Source organism: Coenobita brevimanus, chromosome 86 (assembly GCF_032717465.1).
Source record: "Coenobita brevimanus isolate Jiangsu-jjx chromosome 86, ASM3271746v2, whole genome shotgun sequence".
NCBI lineage: Eukaryota > Metazoa > Arthropoda > Malacostraca > Decapoda > Coenobitidae > Coenobita > Coenobita brevimanus.
Genome location: NC_137039.1, coordinates 10892831 through 10899563, shown reverse-complemented (window position 1 = coordinate 10899563; position 6733 = coordinate 10892831). Strand labels below are relative to the sequence as shown.

Genomic DNA, 6733 nt, shown 5'->3' with positions numbered 1-6733 from the left:
AAATGTGAATTATTCAATTCAATTCAATTCCAATTCATTTAGAAAAATAAATGTTCAATTCCAATTCAATTCAATTCATAAGCTTGTCAATTCAATTCAATTCCAATTAATTCAATAATACGTTTTCAATTCCAGTTCAATTCAATAATACGTTTTCAATTCCAGTTCAATTCAATTTATAAGCCTGTCAATTCCAATTGAAGGTACTTATTTAAATCTTATGCCACCCAGGTACTCCCAGTAATATCAAGAGGAAAAATAAAACTGTTTATTCATTCACATATCTATTTTCCAAAAATTTATCACCAACTTCAAGGTTACATACTGTATATTGTTAATATTAGATCTCAATTTTCATGTTTAACAAAGAACTTCCTTTAAATCAACAACACTGTTGCAAGTCGCAATACTGTCCAATATCCTTAACATAAAACTTACTTCTTTTTTTGGAACAAAAATTAGAATTTCAAAATTGGCCCTGGAAAAATGTTACTCAGAATTACATCTGATCATCATCAATTCTTCAAATTTTTTGTCACCTAAATTGCACCTTTCAGGCCTGAAAAGCTTGCCAGCAACAGAAAACAGTCTTTCAACAGGAGCCGATGTAGCAGGAATGGCTTGGTACTTTGTTGCAAGTATAGTGAGGATGGGAAGCTCACTTTGTTTGGCCTTCCAGTAGCCAAGGGGATCACTGTCTTCTTGTATACATGGTTGGCTGAGGTAGAGTGAAACCTCGGTTTCTGATGGTCTTGCTGTTGGTGTAGAGGACCGGTTCACCAAAGCAAAGAATTTGTTCATTTTTATCGGTGGTGGTTCTTCAGGGGCAGTAGATGAAGAAGCCCCACACCCACTGCATGCTGCATTCAGTGCATTGTATTTCCTAGTCAGAAGGTCAGGAATGTCTTCGACTTCATTGTCATGGCACCAATCCAGCTTGTAACGTGGGTCTAAGGTGGCAGCTAGCTGGAAATCCTCCACAGACTCAAACTCACTCAGGCGAGTTTCTGTAGAGGCCTGCAGTGTAGAAACAAGTTTGCACTTATGCACTTCATGAAGATTAGCTAAAGCAGCCCGAAGGGCACGGACACAGTTAATTACCAAACTAGATGTCACCATGTTTTGTCCCTGAATCTGATGTGTCACATACTCAAATGGCTCAAGTATATCACAAAGCTCTTTTATGGTGTTCAGCTCATACTGTTTCAACTTGTAAGGAGTGTCAAGTTTGTCCCACACATCAGATGAAACACGTAGCACTGACCTTATCATCATCAGCTGGCTATTCCACCGTGTACATGTTGCCATCTGGAGCTTTAATTCATTTGATAGAACTTCTGTAGCAGTTGTTGATTTCCTACAAAAACTAACTAGCTTTGCTACTTTTGCCAGAAATTGCTTGATCTGACTATCGTTCTCCAAGCCATCTTTTACCACAAGCTGCAAAGTATGAGCAAAGCATGGACTGCGATTTGGGGGTAGATATTCATACACTGTAGACTTTGTAGGTGCTGTATCATCAGATGGAAGGGTATCACAGACACTGACACCAAAATCATCACCATCGTCATCATCTTCAAGTTGCTCCATTGGGAAAAGAGTAAATGCCTTCACCATATTTGCTGCGTTGTCTGTAACAATGGTAGTTACTTTACTCCCAACATTATAGAGGACCATTGTTTCTTGATTAAGCTCATAGATATTTTCTGAAGTATGGGCGCCTTTAAAGCGACGGCATGCCAGCATAACACTATTCATGTTGTAGTCAAGTATGAAATGACCAGTTTCACCTATAAAGGACCTCATATCCCTACTGGACCACAAATCAACTGTCACACATAAACTCTGGGCTTTCTGTAACTTGGTCTTCAACCGGGACTGAACACTGTTTGACTTTTGTGGTAGAAGTACACTACTCAGATGCTTACGACTAGGCATTGAAAACTTTGGCTCTGCAGTCACCATGAGCATGCGGAATCGCTCACTATCAACCAGGGATAGAGGAAGGAGATCATGTGCAATAAAGTTCACAATACAGTTAGTAAGTTCAATCTGCCGTGAGTTCGTGGATGTTCACTTGCTTCCTTTGGTACTGCCTTTCATGAAGCTAACCATTGAGGGCTGTTGTGGATCTGCTGGTGGAATATCGAGCTTTTCATAGATTTCTGGGTGGTTCTTCTGAAAAGAAAAACAAGGGAAAATAAATTATTTAGTTTTACAAGGCTCTGAACAAAACTTCCCACCCATGTACAGAGTTTACATATAATACTGTTAGGGGATCCAGCTGGCTTGACTGATATAAAAATGGAAATTAATCCATAGAGCTAAGCCATATTACTATGTAGCCTCGCTAGAATTACAGGAGACTGCTACACTACTTCCCTCCAAAGGTGGCCACTGGCCAGCGATGGATTCGAACTACCGACCATCAGATCAGTAGCCAAGCGCTCCACCAGCCGAGCTACCCAGAGCCCCAGCTCGGTTGGTAGAGCGTTTGGTGACTGACCTGATGGTAATAGTTCAAAATCCGCTCGGTTGGTTGAGCACTCAGCAACTGATCTGATGGTCGGCAGTCCGAATCCACTACTGGCCACAGTATATTTAAAAAAAAAAAAAAAAAAACTGTTTTTCCTTTTTCTTTTTTTATACAACTAATACATATCTTACAACAAATAACTCTGTCTCAATCTGTTTTGGTTCAGCTTTTAAAGAGTTAGGCTAGGTTAGATAGGTACAGCACACAAAAGAGGCTACATTACAGCATATTTTATTGAAAACCAGTTTTTCCTGTTTTCTTTTTTATACAGCTAATATATGCCTTACAACTAATAACCCTATCTCAACCTGTTTTGGTTCAGCTTCTAAGAGGTTAGGCTAGGTTAATTAGGTACCAGTACATTACTAAACCCAAAGGCACAAAAAGACAATATTACAGTATATTTTAACAAACACCTGTCTTTCCTTTTCTTTTTCATACAGCTAATACATACCTTACAACTAATAACCCTATTTCAGCCTGTTTTTGTTCAGCTTTCAAGAGGTTAGGCTAGGTTCTAGTTAGGTACAATACCAAACCCAAAAGCACAAAAAGATATTACAGTACAGTATAGTTTATGAATGACTGCAACTGCACTAATAACTATAAATATCAAATGTGTTGACTTAAACCAAATAAACAAATAGTACGTAATGGATGCAAGAGTGTATAGAGGTTGGGGGAGTGGACTTTCTGACCACTACTTGGTGATGGCCAGAATTAAAGTACAAGAAAGTTGGAGGAATAGAAGAAGGGAAAGACGAGAGGAAGGAGTAGTTGCAAGGAGAGTGGAAAGGCTACAGGAGGATGAGAAAAAGGCAGAGTTTAAGAGAGAAGTGGAGGAACGATTGGGCAAATATGAATTGGAGCAGATGGGAGACGTGGAAGGTGTGTGTAGAATATTTACAGAAGAAATATGTGCAGCATGTGATGTGGTGTGTGGAAGGAAGAGAAGACGGAGGGGGGTGCAAGGAACAGCGTGGTGGACTGAAGAGGTGAAACGGGCTGTGGCACAAAAGAAAGCATACAATGAATGGATGAGAAATAGGGGCGTGGAAGAGGTTGAGAGGCGGAAGAGATAGTTATATGTAGAAAGGAAGAGAGAGGTGAAAAGATTAGTAAGAGAGAGTAAAAAGAGAGTGGATGAGGAATTTGGAAGAAATTTGAGTGTAAAGTGGAGGGACTGTAAGAAAATGTTCTGGAGAGAGGTGAAAAGAGTAAGACAGGGTGGAAGTGAAGTTAGCAGGGGAGTGAAAGATAAAAATGGTAGATTACTAGTGGAGAAGGGAGAAAAAGTGACCAGATGGAGAGAACACTTTAAGGAATTGTTGAACGTAGAGGATGGAAGTAATGCGAGTATAAGTGGCTGGGGAATGGCTGGGAGAAGGAGGGAGGTGAGAAGACAGGAAGAAATCAGTAGGATAGAAGTTGTGGAAGCAATGAAGAAAGTTAAATCGGGGAAAGCCCCAGGAATTGATGCAGTGTGTGGTGAAATGGTGAAGCATGGGGGAAAGATAGTAGTAGAATGGATGTGGAAGATGTGCAGATTGGCCTGGGAGGAAGGTAGAGTCCCGGAGGATTGGAAGTCAGGTATAATTATTCCCTTGTACAAAGGAAAAGGGGAAAAAGAAGTGTGTGGTAACCATAGGGGCATTTGTCTTCTTAGTATAATAGGAAAAGTGTATGGTAGGATACTTATTGACAGAGTTAGAGAAAGAACAGAGAAATTAGTTGGAGAAGAACAGGGAGGCTTTAGGAAGGGAAGAGGTTGTGTAGATCAGATATTCATTCTCAGATCTTTAGTGGAAAAGTTTCTAGAGAAGGGAAAGAAGTTGTATGCGGCATTCATGGATTTGGAGAAAGCATATGACAGGGTGGATAGACAAGGATTGTGGAAAGTGTTAAGAATATATGGAGTAGATGGAAAGTTGTTGAATGCTGTGAAGAGTATGTACGATGGTGCGAAGGCTGCAGTGCGTGTGGATGGTGAACTAAGTGAATTTTTTCTCTTTGAAGGTTGGGTTGAAACAGGGATGTGTCATGTCTCCATGGTTGTTCAATCTGTACATGGATGGGGTAATAAAAGAGGTACAAGGTAGGGTAGTGGATGTTGGAGTGGCCATGGTGAGAGAGGATAGTGTTTGGAAACTCCCTGTACTGTTGTTTGCAGATGATACTGTGTTGTTGAGTGAAGACGAAGGAGAGCTGCAAGGCTTGGTGGATGAGTTTGGGAGAGTGTGTAAGAAACGGAATCTAAAGGTGAATGTAGGGAAGAGTAAAGTGATGGTCTTTGAGAGAGGTGAAGTCAGTGAATGTACAGCGAGGTTGGATGGTGAGGAATTGGAAAGTGTGAGTACGTTTAAGTACTTGGGTAGTGTGATGAGTAAGGATGGAGGTTTGGAGGGTGAAGTGCTTGAAAGGGTACAGCAGGGAAGAAAGGTTGCTGGTTCCTTGAAAGCAGTGATAAGAAACAGGGAAGTGAGCATGGAAGTGAAAAAGTTACTACATGACGGTATTGTGATACCAACTCTAACGTACGGAAGTGAAGCTTGGACGTTGTTGGAAGGACACAAGTCAAGAGTGAGAGCAGTGGAAATGAGTTATTTAAGAGGAGCCTGTGGAGTCACGTGGAGAGACAGGCTGACGAATGAGGATATAAAGGAGCGTTGTGGTGTTGATGTGGATGTGATAGGAAGCGTTATGAGGAACACACTGAGGTGGTTTGGCCATGTGGAGAGGATGGAGGGTGAAAGACTGACGAAGAGAGTGTATGTGAGTGAGGTGGAGGGGGAAAGAGGGAGGGGGAGGCCGAGGATGAGATGGAGGGATGGGGTGGAGAGGTATATGAGAGAGGGGGGTGTGAGCTGGGAGCAGGGGAGTGAAATGGCGGGGGACAGGGCGACTTGGAGGCGATTTGTTTGTGGCCACCCCAAACGGGATTGAGGCGTCTGGCAATAGATAGATAGATAGACTAAGTACACTGAAAAAGTGTAAAGAAAGAGGGTAATAAAATTCTCTCTCTCTCTCTCTCTCATACAGTAGTAGCCATAGTGTACTGAATATCTAAAGAAATTCTTCTTAATTTCTTCTGTCTAAAATACTAATCAGGTACTACTAAAGTAACCAAATGCTCACCTCTAAATGCCTCCTGAAGTTTGATGTTGCTTTGGTAGATCCACCAACAGGCTGGTTACAGTGACGGCAAACAGCTTTAAGATTTCCTGGTTTGCATTCACTAGAACTAGTAGGCATGTTGAAATGGCTATGTACATTTGATTTTAGTGGCATTTTTGTCACAGGATTTGTTTTTTAAAGCAGAGTAAGCCACTTATCATAGACCAGCTGCCAGTGGTTTCCACCACACTACTGAACTTTGCACACTGGCCAACAGGGTATGGCAGGTTAGGCAGGACATGTACTGGACATGTACACACCAGCTCATCCAGGCAAACTGACAGGATTCAAACCTGCCATTCTTGAACATGACATCATACAAAATTTTTTTTTAATAATTGTAGAGACAATTATAAGGAAAAGAACACATTCTTAAATAGCCTATATTATTAAAACATAGGCTATATGTAAAGAACATAGTTTAAGTTTACCAGGCCTACTGTGATATGATTACATGAATAATGTTGCCAAACATCACAATATAATTGAAATTAAGCTATGTTATGCATACATTGTTGGCACTTGCCAAGTTGCCAGTAAACTATACAGTATTTTATAATGTCTGATCACAATATTTATTTTTAGTAACATCAATCAATTCATATCAATTCATTGCTATTAATTGGTATCAATTCATATCAATTCATGCTATTAATTGGTATCAATTCCAATTCAATTCTAATTATTTCGATATCAATTCCAAATCAATTCAATTATTTTGAAAATATTTTTTTTCAATTCAATTCAATTCCAATTCATGCATTTTTCGCATCAATTCCAATTCAATTCCAATTCAATTCATAATTGACCCCATCCCTGTCCCCCATGCTTCAGCATTTCACCACACACCCCATCAATTCCTGGGGCTTTCCCCAATTTAACTTTCTTCATTGCTTCCACAACTTCTATCCTACTGATTTCTTCCTATCTTCTCACCTCCCTCCTAGCCATTCCCCAGCCACTTATACTCGTATTACTTCCATCCTCTATGTTCAACAATTCCTTAAAGTGTTTTCTCCATCT

General features: G+C 40.4%; 1 pseudogene; it reads right to left on the bottom strand.

Annotated features, from left to right (window-relative positions):
- Positions 1-489: 489 nt before the first annotated feature.
- On the bottom strand, positions 490-5824 carry LOC145410828 (E3 SUMO-protein ligase ZBED1-like; annotated as a pseudogene).
- Between the last annotated feature and the right edge of the window lie 909 nt (positions 5825-6733).